We start from the raw sequence: 20849 nt of genomic DNA, 5'->3' as shown, positions 1-20849 counted from the left end.
TTTGGGGCAACTGGCTCTACCGCATAAACGTCCCTGAGTGTGCGCTTGCGCTCCCTTTTGGGGATGTGTGTAGCATATATCATGTTCACCGTTTTGACTTGAGGCAGGAATTTCTTCTGCCCCCTAGTGTTCGGCTACCTGGGCTCGTCGTCTTCATCCTCGCTCTGCGATTCCCCTTCCTTGTTTCCGCTATTACCCTTGCTGGCTTGCTTAAGGACCCGACAATCTCTGTTAGTATGGTTGGCCGGTTTGTCTGGGGTGCCATGTATCTGGCACGGACGATCGAGTATGCGGTCCAAGCTGGATGGTCCTCCGCCGTTCCTTTTATAGGGCTTCTTTCACTGGCCGGACTTGGAGCCACTGAATCCGGCGTGAACTATAGTGTCATCGGTGTTATCGCCATTTCTTCGGCGTTTGTGTCTGTTGCGCCGGAGCTTGCTGGTGCTGTTTTTGGCCTCGGAGGGGCCTACTTCATTGGCTGTGTTTGTACTGCGAGCCAGCCAACTATCCTCTCCTGCGCAAAAGCGGGTCATAAGTGACGTGAGGGCTGCCATGGACCTCGTATTTTCTTGGACGAGGTGGCGGGCGAGCCATTCGTCACGGATGCTATGCTTAAAGGCCGCTAGGGCTTCGGCATCCAGACAGTTGACGATCTGGTTCTTTTTGGTTGGGCACCTAGTCCAGAATTTCTGGCGGACTCTCCAGGTTGTTGAACTATGTGACTTAAGTCATCAGCGTCAGGTGGCCGGACATAAGTGCCTTGGAAGTTGTCAAGGAAGGCTTCTTCCAAGTCATCCCAGCTGCCGATGGAGTTTTCAGGCAGGCTATTTAGCCAGTGTCGAGCTGGCCCTTTGAGCTTTAGTGGGAGGTATTTGATGGCGTGGAGGTTGTCTCCACCGGCCATGTAGACGTGGAGAATAAAGTCCGAATCCATACTGCGGGATCGGTTGTTCCATCGTATGATTCAGTACTGACGGGCTTGAACCCCTCGGGGAATTCGTGATCCAGCACCTCATCTGTGAAGCAGAGAGGGTGTGCGGCGCCTCTATATCGGGCCGCGTCATGGCGCACCTCCGATGAAGTCCGTTTGCGGTTATCGGCCCGGGTGTGACTAGGTTTGTCACGTCCGAATAGGTAGCCGTCATCCCGAGTCGGGAAGCGTCATCGCGATCCATAAATTGATCTGGTGTGTCCTGCTCTACTGTCCAGATTCTGCCGAAGGTCATATGTATGGTCCCGAGTTGTTTTGTCCCTGTTTTGCGAGGCGGTGGGGCGGGCTGTTGTTCGGCCTGAGTTGCCGTTGTATCCCGACCGCGGGGTGGTCAGTCCGCCGCACTATCCCGACCACGTGGTGGTCGGTCCACATTGCGTGAGGGAGGTATGGGATCTGGTGCCTCCCCATCAAACTGAGGTAGCAGTCTGCGCTTTGGGTAACTCTTGGTTGGGCGCTTGTTCTTTGGCTGCCAGGACATCGGTCCATCTGTCAATGATTAGGTCTTGATCGACTTGGAGTTGTTGGTTCTTTTTCTTCAGGCTTCTTGCAGTAGCTATTAGCTGGCGCTTGAAGAGCTCCTGCTCGAGCGGTACCTCAGGCACGATGAAGTCCTCCTTGCTGAGGCTCTCATCATCCTCAGAGACTGGATGATAACTATCATCATCTGGGTCATTGGGCATGGCCTGTTTATCAGGGTTATCTTGCCCGTTGTCTTGTTCCTCCTGTTCGGATGCAGCCCCGACAGGGTCTTCATTGTTTTCGGCGTCGCCTGGAGTACTATTTTCTCCGGTGCCAGCGTTGCCATCATTTGAGCGACGAGGCTTAGAGCGGCGTTTAGGGCGCCGGCGGTTGGACTTTGTCTTAGAAGGTTTATTCGCAACTAGATCTCCTTTGTCATCGTCACTAGCTTTTTCAGGTGTGTCGACCATGTACACATCGTACGAAGAGGTGGTCGTCCAACGTCCAGTGAACGGCGGGTCTTGGCCTTGCTCCATGTCGGCATCATCTTCCATACTATCGATGTCTTCGGAGCCATAATCAAGCATGTCGGTTAAGTCATCGACAGTGGCTATGAAGTGGGTGGCGGGTGGGAAGCGAAATTTCCCATCATCAGCCTCTCGCTCGAACCGAACATAGTTCGATCATGAGTCCTTCTCCAAGGACAAGTTCTTTAAAGAGTTTAGCACATCACCCAAAGGTGAGTGCTGGAAGATGTCCGTGGCGCTAAATTCGAGAATCGATAACCGATCCAGCTCGGTGTTCGCAGGCGTACCCGGTCCGGGACTTATAGCCGGAGACGAGTCCAGAGTTCCATTGAAGGGGCCATCGAACCTTTCGTTGACGGCACAGTGGAACTCTCAATGAAAGCACCAATGTCGGTGTAAAAACCGACGGATCTCGGGTAGGGGGTCCCGAACTGTGCGTCTAGGATCGATGGTAACAGGAGACGGGGGACACGATGTTTACCCAGGTTCGGGCCCTCTCTATGGAGGTAATACCCTACGTCCTGCTTGATTGATCTTGATGAATATGAGTGTTAAAAGAGTTGATCTACCACGAGATCGTAATGGCTAAACCCTAGAAGCCTAGCCTGTATGACTATGGTAATGAGTGTATATTCTTTCCAGACTAACCCCTCCGGTTTGTATAGACACCGAGGGGATCTAGGGTTTACATAGAGTCGGTTACATAAGAAGGAATCTTCATAGTCGGTCGCCAAGCTTGCTTTCCACGCCAAGGAGAGTCCAATCCGGACATAGGTACAGTCTTCGGCCTTCATTTCTTCACAGCCCATCAGTCCGGCCCATGGATAACAGGCCGGACGCCCGAGGACTACTTAGTCCAGGACTCCCTCAATAGGCGGCAGCAAGCGGAAGTGGCGAAATGAGATGGGCATTGCCGGCATCCTGGCGGTGGCGGCATGCATCGAGCTAAGTGTTTACCGCCGCGATAGATAGGGCCATGGCATAGACGCGGAGGAGCTTGTGTAGGTGTGAATGGGGGTCGGAGGGGGTGGTGGGCGGGGTGAGGGTTTTTGTGACGTGGGGATGGTGAGGGTTTTCTTTTTTCTTTTTTGAATTGGGTGGTGGGGGTTTTCTGTCCCACGAAGAATTTTGGAGGCGACGGTTTGCTAGAGCGAACCGCGTGTGATTGACGCAACAGGCAAAATGAAAGTCATTGCACACAGTTCCAATTTTGGGAACCGTGTGTGATTGACGTACTACCTTCGTCCTGGTTTATTGGTCCCCCTTTGTAATTTTGACCAAATATTTAACTAAGAAATGTTTATGCATGTCACCAAAAATTATATCATTGAACACTATGCTCAAATACCCATCCAACGATATAATTTTTGCTGACCTGAACTAACATTTTGTCAGTTAAACCTTTGGTCAAAATTTAATAAAAATTACAAAGGGGACCAATAAAGCAAGACGGAGGTAGATTCCATCAACCGAACTAGTTGCATCCATATCTCACAGTTAGACATAAGTAAACATAGATTAAACATGCTCAGACATAGATAATAAACGTACACGTACATAAGCATAGTTCAACCATAAGTACATAGTTCAACTGTCATTAAGCAAACTCAAGCATACATAGTTTGATCCATCCCACATCTCATCTCACATGCCGGCACGATCCTGAAGCTTCTCCAGGTACTCGGTGTACGCGCCATGCACCACCCTGCGAGAATACTTCTGCTTGAAGGAGCCAACGGCCCGTCCTCTTGCATACACCAGAACACTTAGATACGCGTCATGAAGCTTGTGGTTACAAAATGGGCATCGATAGCCGCCGTTCCAGGTCCTAATACGCCTGTTATGCATTCCCGCATAAAGCTCCCCCAGGATTTGCCTCTTGTACCTCCTCTGGACATCTTCATCCTCGATGTCCACATCATCAGACAGCACCTACACAAATAATAAAACAAATTTGGCATCAAATCAATGATTACATGCCGTGAAGTAGGATTAGAAATTTATGGCTATTTATTTATACATATCCAAAGATTATGGTTTGATTTTTAAGCACACTCGTCTATGTATAGACCAATCTTGAAGAAAATAATGGCACAGACATATGTAGGTCATTCAAAATCAATTGTCAAGTCCTGGCTAGGAATTATTAGCACGAACACTAACCCAAGTCGGATTACTAGTAGAAATCATTTGCACAGATGAAACAACTTATCACTTATCACTTGTACCATTCAAACAATCAATACACTACACGGATATAATGAACCATACTCAGATTTCATGGATTGGGAGAACATAACCATAGGATTTCTATTCCAAAAAGGGGGAGGCAGGAGTAACCAGAGAAACCCTATGATCTATTTTACACATAAATGGGTATAGATGACTAACCAGCTGTCCGTCGTCGTCGGAGTCGTCGCCGGAGTGGTCATCGGAGTCGTCGCTGGAGTGGTCGTCGGAGTCATCGCCGGGGTCGTCACCAGAGTCGGTGTGGAACTCCACCTCCAGATGTGGAAGCTCGGCGCCGTCGACGACGCCGGGATGCAGCGATAACTCACCGGTGGTGAATGCAACCTCTATCTCCATCTCCATGCCGTGCTCCGGTGCTTCAGCAGCCCCGGCGTCACCACTCCCTCCGATGGGGCGCTTCGGCGACATCCTCATACACTGACGGCTTTGAGGACTGAGAGCGGTGTCGAGGATGCAAGCAGAGAGAGGATTGTGTTTGTGTGGAGAGGATGGGGGGTGCGGCCGCTCGGGCGCACCATTACTATGGAGTAGCGAGAGTTGTGGTAGAGAGGTGGGTGGCGATCAAACCGATGGCTCGCCTCCCCGGTGAGCCTGCGCACCGGACTGCTAGCATGCCTACCAAAGTTTCACATAGCTACTCACACGCCTCCCAATGACATTGCGCACCGAGCACACATCCGTTAATTCACACACCTGCACACACGCCTCCCCATCTGCCTGCGCGGCGGACTGATTGCATGCGTCCCGTCAACTCACGCCTGCTCGCATGGCACACGGGTCGCGCGGTGGCACGTATATTGTTTTTCTATTTGGATGATTAATGTTGCTGCTTTATTGCTGAACCAAAGCATGGCACGTATCCATTGTTGGTTTAATGCTCATGGTTCGAATAAATAATCTGTTTGGGATATTGGTTCCCACTTATTAATAATCTCCCGTTTGTAATTAGATAAAGATTACATCAAAACTGGTCTCAAATTTGACAAAAAAAAGTACAATGCCACTTTGTATTGATGTCCATATAGACAACACAATTAGTTTCATGAACTTGAAATAAGTTTTGGATGTACTAGAACTTGAAAATCAATATTCTCAATGTTTGAAATTTGTTGCACGGGGATTAAACATGCTCCCAGTGAGACACATGTGTTTTTGCAATCCATTTAGGTGCACTGTCCCGTGTGCATGTAGCTCAAATTTGATTTTTGCACACTATACCCATAGAAAATCAATCAATTAATGTACTAAAACGTCTTAATGATCTCTATGATTTTTTCGAAATTAAAACGTCCCTCCTTTGGTAACATATGTTCACCGTGGGATAATTAATTTAACATGCATTGTAGTTGCGGTGGATTCGCGGTGTGTATGTGGGTGTGTGCGTCTGGGGGTGGCGGGTGGCTCACAGTACACTACGAGTTGTGAGCCACCGTGTGGGTTGGCCGTTTTGTTAGGCAGACCGGTGCCACATTAGAGTCATGAAATCGTTATTTAAAGCATTACACAACCCTTTCATACATACATGTTTTGGCCACATGCATGATACAGTTTGAGGACACATACATGCATGTGTATGCATGAATCCCTCCCATCGAGTCGAAGTGGCTAGTACAACAACATGTCATGAACCGATCTCGCTTTGTGTGGGGAGCTAGTGTACGATTTTTTACGCACGGGCCACGTCAATGTTGTGAAATGGTATTCAAACATGCATGCACACATCACCTCCATACATATCATTGTAGTGGTTGCCTTCGAATGGTACACTCCCTCACGTGCTTATCGGCGACACGCCTAAATATTCGTGGGCCCGCATGGACATCCATGATCACATTGACCAACAACAAGATAGGTTACCATGGAGGATTCTTCATTTGGTTCGTGTTATCATAGTTTAGGTCATGGTGAGATTCAGACCTTAAGTTTGAGCGCATGTACTATGCACGCATGCATGCATGAATCCACATCGTTGGCTTGAAGTGTGGTGTAACCTACATATGCATCGTCAACCTAACCCTCACTCAGTGTGGGGATTTCTAGTTTGAAATCACGGTGCCACATCAAAGTTTTCCTATTGTAACTCAAAAAAACACCTCTCCATACATATGTTTGGGCCACACGCATGCAGTGGTTGTCTTCGGGGACTATCTACTTGCGTGATTATTGGCGAGCTAGCGCATCTCCGGGGTCGCATGGACGGCCATCACTTTGACAAACAAGAAGAGAGAGGTTGTACGACCAAGGTGGATTATTCTTGGTCCGTTTTATGATCCATCTTGGTGAGATATGCCTCTCTAGCCCACCAACGGAAAGTGTGTGTGGGGGGGAGGGGGTTGCTACTTCGCACTTTGCTAGGTGAACCTCGGTTGGGGGGGCATGCATTCATAGCTTATAGGATTCCCTTCGTGGCGACACGTGGGGGGGGGGCTGCTAGCTACTTCGCACTTTGCTAGGTGAACCTCGGATGGGGGGCATGCATTCATAGCTTAGGATTCCCTTCATGCCGACACGAGGGACGAGGGGGGCTGCTAGCTACTTCGCATTTTGCTAGGTGAACCTCGGTTGGGGGGGCATGCATTCATAGCTTAGGATTTCCTTCGTGCCGACACGAGGAAGGGGGGCTGCTAGCTATTTCACACTTTGGTAGGGTGAACCTCGGTTGGTGGGATGCATTCAAAGCTTAGGATTCCCTTCGTGCCAACATGAGGGAGGGGGCTGCTAGCTACTTCGTACTTTGCTAGGTGAACCTCGGTTGGGGTGGGGCATGCATTCATAGCTTAGGATTCCCTTCGTGCCGACACGAGGGAGGGAGGGGCTGCTAGCTACTTCGCACTTTGCTACGTGAACCTCGGTTGGGGGGCATGCATTCATAGCTTAGGATTCCCTTCGTGCCGACACAAGGTAGGAGGGGGGCTACTAGGCACTTCGCACTTTTCTAGGTGAACCTCGGTTGGGGGGAGGGGCATGCATTCATAGCTTAGGATTCCCTTCGTGCCGACATGAGGGGGGCAAGCAATAACATGCGCTTTGTGAGATAGGTGCCACATCAAAGTTGCAGTTGGTATTTGAAAATCAAACCACCCTTTTCATACATAGATTTGGTCCACATGCAAGTGTGTCGGATTACGGGTTCCGGCAAACCCTTGAGGTTCGAACACTAGGGTGCGCACGAAGATCTCTCTCCCCCTAGCTCACACTCGCAACGATCTCAATGTCTAGCGGGCCGAACTTGAGGAACAAGGGACACAAGAGTTTATACTGGTTCGGGCCACTGCTGCGGTGTAATACCCTACTCCAGTGTGGTGTGGTGGATTGCCTTGTAGGCTAGGGAAGAACAGCCTCCTGAGGAGAGGTGTCCTTGAGCTCGATGAGCTTGTGTGGTTGGGGATGATCTGAATGATCTCTCTCCGATGAGCCTCTCCCTGGCTACGGTGGTGGCTAGCCCTATTTATAGAGGCCCGAGTCCTCTCCCCAAATATTAGGCGGGACGGGATCCCACAACGGCCAATTTGAAGGGGGACAACGAGTACAAGTTATCCTGACAAAAGGTGGTCTTCACCTGCCAAAGGCTCTGGTGGTGACGTCGTCTTGGGCTCCGTGATGACCTACGTCTTGCCGTCATGATGGTCTTGGTCTTGTTGCACTAATATGGAAACCTTTGCCTGACGCCTCGAGACTCCTCGCATGTGCCTGCCTCTTTAGCACCAAAGAGGAAACTGGCACTCTACGCCCGCTGGCGCCTGCCTAGCCTTGGTCGTCATGGCTCACGTCATCGGAACCTCACGAGGTGCCCCTCACCTCGATCTCTCCGCTCCTCGCGAGCCAGCCTAGTGAGGCTGCCCCTGAGGAGGTCTTGTGGTGTACGCCTCGCGAGGCTTGGCCCCTCGCGAGGGTCTTGAGGGTTGGTTGATCAAGATGGGCCGTACCAGGCCGCTGGTGGAGCCATGCGTTGGGCCACAGGCAGGCAAGTCTAGGTACCCCCGTTCCCAGGACGCCGACAGTAGCCCCTGGTCCCAAGGTGCGCTCGTGCTTGGCATCGTGGCGAAGCCAAGGGGAAAGTGCAGAGTGCCGCAGGACCCAACAGCCTGCTGCCTTGATTGACGTATGGCGATTGGCGGGTTGTGGGTGTCTCCGCTTCCCCACGCTGCCTCGGCAACTGCTCGACTTGACGAGTCCCTGTTGCATGCAGAAAAAGGTCATTATTACCTTAGATCATGGAGGCCAGTGGTTGGCCTCCTCCTGGCTATAAATGGGAAGGGGGACGGAGCCCCGTCACCCATCTTTTCCTCTGCTCCTCCTGCTTCTTCTTCTTCCTCCTTGCTTCGCTGCTGCGCCGCGTCGCCCATGGCGCTGATACGGAGGTTCTCCACCGCTGAGAAGGGAAAAGCCCCCCGCGAAGAGCTTGGACCTCTCCCGCCAAAGAATAGGCTGGCTTGCTCGCGGGATGCCGCTGTGAGGCCGGAGGTGACGAGGTCCTGGCACGAACGGCCTCCCCCGGTGAGGGAGTCCTGGATTAGGGGGTCTTCGGACAGCCGGACTATATCCTTTGGCTGGACTGTTGGACTATGAAGATACGAGATTGAAGACTTCGTCCCGTGTCCGAATGGGACTCTACTTGGCATGGAAGGCAAGCTAGGCAGTACGGATATGTATATCTCCTCCTTTGTAACCGACCTTGTGTAACCCTAGCCCCCTCCGGTGTCTATGTAAACCGGAGGGTTTTAGTCCATAGGACAACATACAATCATACCATAGGCTAGCTTCTAGGGTTTAGCCTCTTTGATCTCATGGTAGATCAACTCTTGTAATACTCATATCATCAAGAACAATCGAGCAGGACGTACGGTATTACCTCCATCAAGAGGGCCCGAACCTGGGTAAACATTGTGTCCCCTGCATCCTGTTACCATCCGCCTTAGACGCACAGTTCGGGACCCCCTACATGAGATCCGCCGGTTTTGACACCGACATTGGTGCTTTCATTGAGAGTTCCACTGTGTCGTCACCATAAGGCTTGATGGCTCCTTCGATCATCGCTAGTGATGCGGTCCAGGGTGAGGCTTTCCTTCCCGGACAGATCTTCATATTCGGCGGCTTCGCACTGCGGGCCAATTCGCTTGGTCATCTGGAGAAGATCGAAAGTTATGCCCCTGGCCATCGGGTCAGATTTGGAAGCTTGAACTACACGGCCGACATCCACGGATACTTGATCTTCGACGGATTTGAGCCCATACCAGACGCGCCACACAGTCGCGATGAGCAAGACGTAACTCTGCCGTCGGACATTGTTCGAGAGATCGCATCCGCAGCTACTCCGGCCGTTAATCCGGAGCAAATCGCGCCATCCGAAAGCGGAGGGATAGACCCTGCCATGGAGGCCGCACTCCCAGTGGCGATAGAGCCAGATACTAAATTCACCCCTTTCGAGAGCCGCGTCACCGAACCACTGGATTTATCCCCGGCCACGGACTCCGAGCCGCCTACATCCGTGCCTGTCGAATCCTACGGGGCTCCGATCATGGAGTTCACCTCCGCGGATATCTTTCAGCACTCACCTTTCGGAGATGTGCTAAATTCATTAAGGTCTCTCTCCCTGTCAGGAGAACCTTGGTCGAACTATGTCCGGCTAGAATGGGATGCGGACGATGAAGAAATTCGCTACCCACCCACCACCCACTTGGTAGCCACTGTCGACGACTTAACCGACATGCTCGACTTCGACTCCGAAGACATCGACGGCATGGACGACGATGCAGGAGACGACCAGGAACCACCGCCCATAGGGCGCTGGACCGCCACTTCATCACATGACGTATACATGGTGGATATACCCAGAGAGGGCAATGGCAAAGAGACAGCGGAGGATGCCCCCTCCAAGTAACCCCGGCGCCGACGTCAGCGGCACCGCTCTAAATCCCGCCATAGCAAAAACAGCGATAACAGTGCAAGAGGAAATAACAGTCCAGTCAACTCTAGAAGAAACGACGACTGCACCACCCCGGTGGCAGGGCATGATCAAGATGCAAACTGCAAACATAGTACGGATCCGACGTCCGACCACGACGACGCAAAGGATAAGCCTCATCAAACCCCGTCTGGGGAAGAAAACAGTCCGGACGAAGATGCACACATCATCCCGGAAACGCACTTGGAGCAAGAAAACCTCCATAGAAGGCTTATTGCCACATCGAGGAGCCTGAAGAAACAGAAGCAAAGGCTCAAGGTCGCACAAGATACACTCAATAGCAAGTCGAACAAAGTAACAAAGTATGGTGGAAGCTACCAAAAAAATAACTATCCAAAGCGCAAGCTATTACCGGAATTCGACGATGAGGCCTTAGAGCCCATACAGCCGAAAAGTGATACGGCCAACCGGAAGGATCCACCACCCTATGAATGCGATAGAGCGGCTAACAAAGTCATGCATAAGTCAACACACGATCTACGTGAGAACTTGCGTCAAAAATCCAGCGTGACCAGATCTATCTATGGATCTCGGAAGCGCGCTACGGTACACAACCAACACCGAATACTACAACCGTCCGAACACCATGGCGCATCCCAATACAGGGGTGCTGCACACCCCTTATGTTTCACTGATGAGGTACTGGATCATGAATTCCCAGAGGGATTCAAACCGGTGAACATAGAGGCGTACGACAGAACCATAGACCCTGGAGTCTGGATAGAGGACTTCATCCTCCATATTCATATGGCTCATGGAGACGATCTCCATGCCATTAAATACTTTCCCCTCAAGCTTAAAGGGACAGCTCGGCACTGGCTGAAAAGCCTCCCCGAAAACTCAATTGGAAGTTGGGAGGATCTCGAGGACGCTTTTCGGGCCAATTTTCAAGGGACTTATGTCCGACCTCCGGATGCAGACGATTTAAGTCATATAATCCAACAGTCCGGAGAGTCCTCCCGGAAGCTTTGGAACAGGTTCCTCACCAAGAAGAACCAAATCGTCGACGGTCCGAACGCTGAAGCCTTAGCAGCTTTTAAACATAGCGTCCGAGACGAATGGCTCGCCAGACACCTCGGTCAAAAAAACCAAGAACAATGGCAGCCCTAACAAGCCTCATGACCCGCTTTTGTGCGGGCGAGGACAGCTGGTTGGCCCGTAGCAGCACCAGCGACCCAAGCACATCCGAAGTCAGGGATGGCAATGGTAAACCACAACGCAACAAAAACAAGCATCGAATTAAAGAAGGTAGCCCAGATAACACGTCGGTAAACGCCGGATTCAGGGGCTCCCGACCAGGTCAGCGGAAAAGCCTTTCAAAGGTAGCAGAGAAGGACAAACTAGCATAAGCAAAATTCTTGACAAACTCTATCAGATTCATGGCGCCCCAGACAAACCTGCAAATCATACCCACCGAGAATGTTGGGTCTTCAAGCAGGCCAGTAAGCTAAACGCCGAACACAAAGGGGAAGAGACACCAAGCGAAGACGAGGATGAGCCTCGCCAGCAAAGCGCCGGAGGACAAAAAAAGTTCCCACCAGAGGTTAAAATAGTAAATGTGATCCATGTGACAAAGAGGAGAAGCAAGCATGCACTCCGAGGCACACGCGCCATAGAGCCCGTCACCCCTAGGTTCAACCCCTGGTTGGCCTGCCCAATCACTTTTGATCGTAGGGATCACGAGACAAATATCTGGCACGAAGGACTGATGGCCTTGGTGTTAGACCCAATAATAAATGGGTACCATTTCACACGGGTCCTCATGGACGGCGGCAGTGATCTAAATCTGATATATCAGGACACAGTCCACAAAATGGGGATAGACCCAACACAAATAAGCCACAGTAATACTACCTTCAAGGGAGTAATACCAGGCCAAGAGGCCCGCTGTACAGGCTCTCTACTACTAGAGGTAGTATTCGGTTCTCCCGATAACTTCCGAAGCGAAAGCTTAACTTTTCACATTGCCCCATTCCGAAGTGGCTATCAAGCACTACTCGAAAGAACGGCTTTCGCTCGTTTTAACGCAATACCGCATTATGCTTTTCTCAAGCTAAAGATGCCCGGTCCACGTGGCATCATCTCGGTTAGCGGAAATACCGAACATTTCCCACGTACAGAAGAGGATGCGGCGGCTCTAGCAGCCGCAAACTAGACGGCCTCACCAACCAGAAAAATGGCAGGTCGTCAAGACCACGGACACGGTCAAACGAATCTGGCGTTCCATCATATATACATGAAATTGGTTTTAGAACCCTCATAAATGATACCAGGGGCTTCCCGCGTGTAACCAGGGCCAGCCCGGCTCAATTTGGCTTCTCTTGAATTTTGATAGTTCATTGATAATAACCAACTCTTCTTTTTGGCACGGCAACTTTCACCTAAGTTCTTTCCTTTTGCAGATGACAATCGTGCTACACCCGTCCAGGACACGGCACAATAGAGATACAGGCACAGACGTGCAGCAGGGACCCGCCCAAAGGTTTCTTTTTAGATTAAGACCTTGCGTAAACCTTTTTTTACTGTCTCTTGTTGCTCACATCCTCCGGATACTCCACACAACCGAGAAGGATGCTGGCGTTATTGGCATGTGGCCACGCCAGAATTTTGCACGTACCTGGACACATGGGGTTTCTTATTAAGGGCATTGTTTAGCCCGGTATATGTTATAGAGACCGAACACCTTAGGGAGTGTTCGGCGTCGCGAGTTTGGCCCTATATGCATCAGCTCTGAATCATGTCTTTGGTCAAATGTTGGGTTTGCCCGGCTCCCACGTTTTGGTACCTTACGTTCCGTTATATCGGCTAAGGTAGCACTGGGAGAACTACTGTGATTGTGCCCTGGTTCATCCGGATGAGCACCTCAGTAGAGAAAGCCGAAAACTGACTATCATGATATAGCGAGAGACTGGTCAACCACTCGATGACTCATCGGAATCTTCGGGATTCCTCCGCATTAACGAAGGGCCATTTCCGGGTCATGTACATACGCGCCCCGTATTCGGACGAGCGCAGAAGTACCAGGGGCTATATAGTAGCCCCACTGTCAAACTCCTATGGCTAAGTCAAAGTGTTAAAGCAATATAGTCCGATTGCCTCGTTCGCTGCGCTATCACCTCCTTAACGGACCAAGACATTGGATCAAGTGTGGATATGCATCTTTTGCGAACACCCCCGCATTATATGCGTGGGGGCGGAAGCCAACGACTGCAAACTTTCAGGTTATACACATATATACATAAACGGCCGCACAGGAGGCATCATAGTACTTTCGGGCAAAAGTATAAATACAGCCTTGATAATTCAGTAAAACATTGTTTGTACAATGGGAATACATGTCACTGGAACATAATATTCTTCGAGTACTGAGCCTCTATCGAACGAGCGCCTTCAAGAACTTCTTCAAAGTAGTGCTCGGCTGCCACTCGGCCTACGGTCGAACCCTGTGTCGCAACAGTGGTGGCCTGCATCTCCGCCCAGTATGTCTTGACACGGGCAAGGGCCATCCGCGCACCTTCTATGCACGCTGATCTCTTTACAGCATCAATGCGTGGCACAGCACCAAGGAATTGTTGCACTAAGCTAAAGTAGCTATTCGGCCTTGGCCCTCCCGGGCACAGGTGATCCACAACGGACCTCATGGCAAGTCTGGACAACCTATGGAGCTCGGCCCACTCGGCCAATCGCTCATTCAATAATAGCGGACGGAGTGGAGCGTGAAACTATGACCAGAACAGCTTTTCCACTTCGGGACCTTTCTGATCCTTGAAGTACTCGGCCGCATCAGCAGCACTTGCAGCCAAATCCATGTACGTGTCCGCAGAACTCCATAGCCAGTCCAGAGGAGCATACTTCGGATCTCCGAACTTAGTCCGCAACAAGAAGGGCTTCCCAGACACGATATCTGCAGCTTGATTCAGCTCCTCCTTCGTCGCTCTAATTTTGGATCGGGCTTCCTTGGCAGCCACCAGGGCCTTCTCCAGGTCCGTCGCCTTCGCCCGGTTTTCTTCTTCAAGAACCTGGTAATGGTCAGCGGCATCTTCTAACTCTACATCCATCTTGGCTATTTTTTCCTTGCTCTCGCAATGCGCGGCTTGTTCAGCCCTTAACTCTTCGGCCGCCTTTAAAGCGGCCGCATTGCTACTCCTTGCTTGCTCCTTGGCTCGGGCAAGCTCCGCCCGAAGGGTCTCCACGGTGGCAGCTCCATCTGCAGTCACAACATATTAAAGATAATGGCATCATGCTACTCTTATTATGTGACGATCACTAGAAAAATCACTCACCCTGTGCCTCGTCAAGCCGCTTGTTGACAAACACTATGTCGGCATCTGCCGCATCAAGTTTCCACTTTAGCTCAGCAAACCCATCAGTCCGGCTAGCTACCGGAGCTTCAGCCACCTGCACATAAAGGCGGTCTGGTTATTACCTGGGACTATGATCCTCTGTTTGCCGCCGTTTTTGATGACTACCAGAGTCTTAGGGTACTATCTGCATAGGGCATACCTAACATATGCGGTACTGTTAAAAACATACATTATTTCACGTACCTTGAAGCCTTTCAGCAGACTCATAAAGGCTTCATGCAAACCGCTTTCAGCGGATGAAATCCTTTCAATTACCGTACCCATTAGCATACGATGCGCTTCCGAGATGGCCGCTTGCCCCAGAAGATCCTTCATCGCGTCCGACCGCACACTGTATGGACCCTTGCTGTCACTCTCCTTAGGAGCCGGATACTGGGGATTCCGGGCAGCCAAAGGGTTATCCTCTAGCCCTAGTGGATCCGGAGATACCCTTCTCGACGACACTTCAAGGTCACCTGCTTCTTGAGGTAGGGTGTCTGGGGGAGGCGTTTTGCTCTCCATCATCTCCGGAAGAAGATCCCCCGAAGATGAACTCTATCAAGAAGGGCTACGATCCGGACTACAATTTATAAGCATTGGTTATTTTCTTTGGAAGTAAGGTAGGATGTTTTCACTATTAAGTACTTTTCGATTACTTACATCTCGATAGAGGGCTGATCCCCGCGTGGACATTGTGCGGCAAGAATACCCTCCGAGGCAGGACCCTCTGATGAAGATTTCTTCTCCCGTTTGGAAACCATAGTTTCCGGATCTTCAGAGGTAGTCCTCTTCCTTCCCCGGGGAGAGAGAATGTCAGATTCTTCCCTTGGATTGTCCTCCCTCGCGGAGGTGCTCATTCCCCCGGCTCTAATAAGTAGCGAGTGAGGCCCTCTTTTGCCCTCTTTATTCCCCCCATCATCTTCCTTTGAGGACACTGGATAAGGCGCCGACTCGAGCATCTTGTCCAGTACCGGATTGTCCAAGCCCTCAGGAAGGGGGGCCGAACACCTGCTCACCATCTCCTTTGTTATCCAGTCCTGGTCAAAAGGCGGCTCTTTAGAATGATGCCATGATAAATAAAAGGACAGCAGGTTCGGCATGGGATTACTTACTTGGGCAGCGGGGCGGTTGCAGCTCAGGCCCACGTCCTCGGTGGTGTCTGGACACTCTATTTGGGGTCCGAAGAATGATTTGTACATCTCTTCGTGCGTCATGCCGAGGAAATGCTGAATAGCACGCGGTCCTTCCGGGTTGAATTCCCACATGCGAAGGGGCCGGCGTTTGCAAGGCTGGACTCGACGAACTAGCATAACTTGCATTACCATAACCAGACTGAAATCTCTCTCAAAGAGATCTCGGATACGGCTTTGCAGTATTGGCACGTCCTTGGCTGGACCCCAGCTTAGCCCCCTACTGATCCATGACATCACTTGCGGTGGGGGCCCCGAGAGAAAGGTGGGGGCAGCTACCCACTTGGCACTTCGGGGAGCTGTGACGTAAAACCACTCCTGCTGCCACAATCCGGACACCTCTGGGAAGGAACCCTCTGGCCATGGAGCGTCAGCGATTTTGCTTATTAAAGCACCTCCGTACGCTGCGTGCTGCCCCTCGATCATCTTCGGCTTCACATCGAAGGTCTTGAACCACAGGCCGAAGTGAGGGGTAATGCGGAGGAAGGCCTCACATACGACAATAAATGACGAGATGTGAAGAAGGGAATCTGGGGCTAGATCATGAAAATCTAGCCCGTAATAGAACATAAGACCCCTAACAAAGGGATCTAGAGTGAGGCCTAGTCCTCGGAGGAAGTGGGAGATGAACACAACGCTCTCATTGGGTTCGGGAGTAGGGACGACCTCCCCTCGGGCGGGCAGCCTATGCGAAATTTTGGCGGTCAGATATTTGGCCTCTCTCAACTTCTTGATGTCCTCCTCTGTGATGGAGGAAGGCATCCACCGACCTTGAAGGTTGGATCCGAACATAGTTGAAGGTCCGAAGCACCTGACCTGAGCTTTGGGTGTTAGAACTCGAGTCGGGGGAAGGATTCAATTAAGCACGGGAGGGAAAAAAAGAAAAAGCCTTGTACCCTTTATAAAGAGGGTGAATATCAGGCGTCCTCCTCGTGGCCGTTTGAGACTTACCTAAGATCTAGGAGTCATACCAATAGGCACGGTTGGGTTACCCACATTTGTATTGATGATAATCCCGTGATAAGGGGAACACGATCTCTTGTTTGACAAGACGTGTCAAGGAAACCGCCTCACGTTATGTGCGGAGCTGGTTAAGAAAAACGGTTCAAATAATGACCGGGCCATGGCGTGATGTCATGCTGTCAAAACGTGTCAGCAGATTAGATTTGTGGAAATATTATTCTCTCTACGGTGGTATGTGGAACTTATTTTGCAAGGTCAGACACTATCCTTGTATTCAAACTCCTCCATGGTGTATTCAGAGGAGGAACCCGCCTTGCAATGCCGAAGACAACACTGCGCGCCGGACTCATCGTCATTGAAGCCTGGTTCAGGGGCTACTGAGGGAGTCCTAGATTGGGGGGGTCTCCGGACAGCCGGACTATATTCTTTTGGCCGGACTGTTGGACTGTGAAGATACGAGATTGAAGACTTCGTCCCGTGTCCGGATGGGACTCTACTTGGCGTGGAAGGCAAGCTAGGCAGTACAGATCTGTATATCTCCTCCTTTGTAACCGACCTTGTTTAACCCTATCCCCCTCCGGTGTCTATATAAACCGGAGGGTTTTAGTCCATAGGACAACATACAATCATACCATAGGCTAGCTTCTAGGGTTTGGCCTCTTTGATCTCGTGGTAGATCAACTCTTGTAATACTCATATCATCAAGAACAATCGAGCAGGACGTAGGGTATTACCTCCATCAAGAGGGCCCGAACCTGGGTAAACATCGTGTCCCCTGCATCATGTTACCATCTGCCTTAGACGCACAGTTCGGGACCCTCTACCCGAGATCCGCCGGTTTTGACACCGACACCCGAGCTATCCGCTGCCTTTGTACGCCCAGGAAGAGGGCTTCGGAGAAGGTAGCAGGGACCGGCACCCCCCGCGCTACGACCGCGGTGGCCGTGCAGTGGTGGCGCGCGCTGCCGCCCCGCGAATCCCCGCCAAGGGCTCCTCGTGAGAACTCTTGGTGTGGGCGGCGATGCCACCGAGCACGTGGATCCGGTTCCCGCTATTCTTCACCGACGTGATGCCGCCGAGGGGGCCGCTAGAGCTGTGGCTGCAGCACACAGGGTGTGACACCCCGGTGATGGGGGCGGAGGTTGAGGTCGCCTCCCCCGGCAAGGTCTTCATGACCCGCGGATGGGGTGAGGTCACCCGCGTCTGCCACGCGGAGGGGGCGCTTGCCATCCACTTCGAGTACAACGGTGCCTCCATGTTGTTCTACATGGTCTTCGACGAGGAGGGCAATCGAAATGGAGTGCTGTCCTAGAGGGGGCCACCAGGACGGTGACTCTCCCGAGCCTGACGAGACTCCGGAGACGAGCGACGACAACTATGTGCCCCCGAGCTCGCGCCGTGCCCGGAGTGCTGCAACGACGTCCGCCCACTGCCGCCGTTGATCTGGATGGGGTTGGCGTCGGCCCCTCATGGCCCACTATTGATGACGGTGACGGCAGTGACGCCTATAGATAGGGCTCATAGAAGCCTTTTTCTTTTGTTCCCTGCAAGGAGTCAAGATGAACCCCATGGGGCGTGTAAAGGATCTGTAGTGTCTTTTGTCAATATTTTTCCTTATTATGAAGATCTATGACTGCGTGTCTTGCTTCGACTCAGTCCCCCTTTCCATCCTCATGGTAGCCTAGTGCTCTACGCCGATAGGTCCCGGTCCCCAGGCAGGCTACAGATGTCGCTGGTATGCCAGGTCACGATGGCGTGGTCAAGGCCAGGAGGTGAGCGGCCCGAGGACCAGTAAGAGCCCCCGAGGCGCGATGCTCAAGAGGTCCCCTTTAGCACGTAAGCAACTACTTGGAGGTAGGAAAGGAAGGTGGCGTCGCCGTAGCTAGGCTGCAAGAGATAGGAATCCTGTGTCGCAGTGCCTGGCTGATCTGGGTGTGAGACTTATCTTTGCGGTCGAAAGTCGATTCCAAGCGTCGCACCAGCTTCGTGCGCCAACTGGGTCGAGCTCACTCAAGCCTCCCCCTCCTTTCACGTCCTTCTATGTGCTCTGCGTCCTCGGGTCCCGGCCCTTGGGCGAGCTCAGCAGCCGCCGGTATGCCAGGTTGCGATGCCATGGTCAAGGCTAGGGGGTGAGGGATGGAGAGCTAGCAAGAGTTCTTGAGTCGTGATGCTCAGGAGCCCCCCTTTAACATGCAAGAGAATTGTGTGAAAAAAAAGGAGGAGCCTGCGATGCCGTCCACCATCAGCCTCTGGAGGTTCCTGCAGGTTAGCGCGAAGGAGGAATATGATACGTCTCAAACGTATCTATAATTTTTGATTGTTCCATGCTATTATATTATCTGTTTTGGATGTTAATGGGCTTTATTTTACACTTTTATATTATTTTTGGGACTAACCTATTAACCCAAGGCCCAGTGCAAATTGCTGTTTTTTTGCCTATTTCAGTGTTCCGCAGAAAAGGAATATCAAACGGAGTCCAAACGGAATGAAACCTTCGGGAGCGTGATTTTTGGAACAAACATGATCCAAAGGACTTGGAGTGGACGCCAAGAAACGAATGAGGCGTCCACAAGGCAGGGGGGCGCCTACCCCCTAGGCGCGCCCTCCCCCTCATGGCTCAACCGACCTACTTCTTCCTCCTATATATGTTCACATACCTCGAAAACATCCAGGAGCACCACGAAACCCTATTTCCACCGCTGCAACCTTCTGTACCCAAGAGATCCCATCTTGGGACCTTTTCCGGAGCCCCGCCGGAGGGGGAATGGATCACGGAGGGCCTCTACATCAACTCCATGGCCCCTCCGGTGATGTGTGAGTAGTTTACTTCAGACCTTCGGGTCCATAGTTATTAGCTAGATGGCTTCTTCTCTCTCTTTGAATCTCAATACAAAGTTCTCCTCGATCTTCTTGGAGATCTATTCGATGTAACTCTTTTTGCGTTGTGTTTGTCGAGATCCGATGAATTGTGGGTTTATGATCAAGTGTATCTATGAACAATATTTGATTCTTCTCTGAAATATTTTATGCATGATTGGTTATCTTTGCAAGTCTCTTTGAATTATCAGTTTGGTTTGGCCGACTAGATTGATCTTTCTTGCAATGGGAGAAGTGCTTAGCTTTGGGTTCAATCTTGCGGTGCTCAATCCCAGTGACAGAAAGGGAAACGACACATATTGTATTGTTGCCATCGAGGATAAAAAGATGGGATTTATATCATATTGCTTGAGTTTATCCCTTTACATCATGTCATCTTACCTAAAGCGTTACTCTGTTCTTATGAACTTAATACTCTAGATGCATGCTGGATAGCGGTTGATGTGTGGAGTAATAGTATTAGATGCAGGCAGGAGTCGGTCTACTTGTCACGGATGTGATGCCTATATACTTGATCATGCCTAGATATTTTCATAATTATTCACTTTTCTATCAATTGCTCGACAGTAATTCGTTCACCCACCATAATACTTATACTATCTTGAGAGAAGCCACTAGTGAAACCTATGGCCCGGGGGTCTATTTTCCATCATATAAGTTTCCAATCTATTTTTACTTTGCAATCTTTACTTTCAATCTATATCATAAAAATACCAAAAATATTTATCTTATCATTATTATCTCTATCAGATCTCACTCTCGTAAGTGACCGTAAAGGGATTGACAACCCCTTTATCGCATTGGTTGCGAGGTTCTTATTTCTTTGTGTAGGTACGAGGGACTTGCGTGTGGCCTCCTACAAGATTGATACCTTGGTTCTCAAAAACTGAGGGAAATACTTACGCTACATTGCTGCATCACCCTTTCCTCTTCAAGGGAAAACCAACGCAGTGCTCAAGAGGTAGCAAGAAGGATTTCTGGCGCCATTGCCGGGGAGTCTACGCACAAGTCAAGACATACCAAATACCATCACAAACTCTTGTCCCTCACATTATATTATTTGCCATTTGCCTCTCGTTTTCCTCTCCCCCACTTCACCCTTGCCGTTTTATTCGCCCTCTTTTTCCGTTCCCCTTCTCTTTTCCAGTTCGTCTCGTTTTGCTTGTTTCTTGTTTGCTTGTGTGTTGGATTGCTTACTCATCATGATGGCTCAAGATAATACTAAATTGTGTGACTTTTCCAATACCAACAATAATGATTTTATTAGCACTCCGATTTCTC

The sequence above is a fragment of the Triticum urartu genome, chromosome 4A, assembly GCF_056163025.1.
Source record: "Triticum urartu cultivar PI428250 chromosome 4A, HENAU_Tu73, whole genome shotgun sequence".
Classification (NCBI taxonomy): Eukaryota; Viridiplantae; Streptophyta; class Magnoliopsida; order Poales; family Poaceae; genus Triticum; species Triticum urartu.
This window is presented reverse-complemented; position numbering follows the sequence as displayed.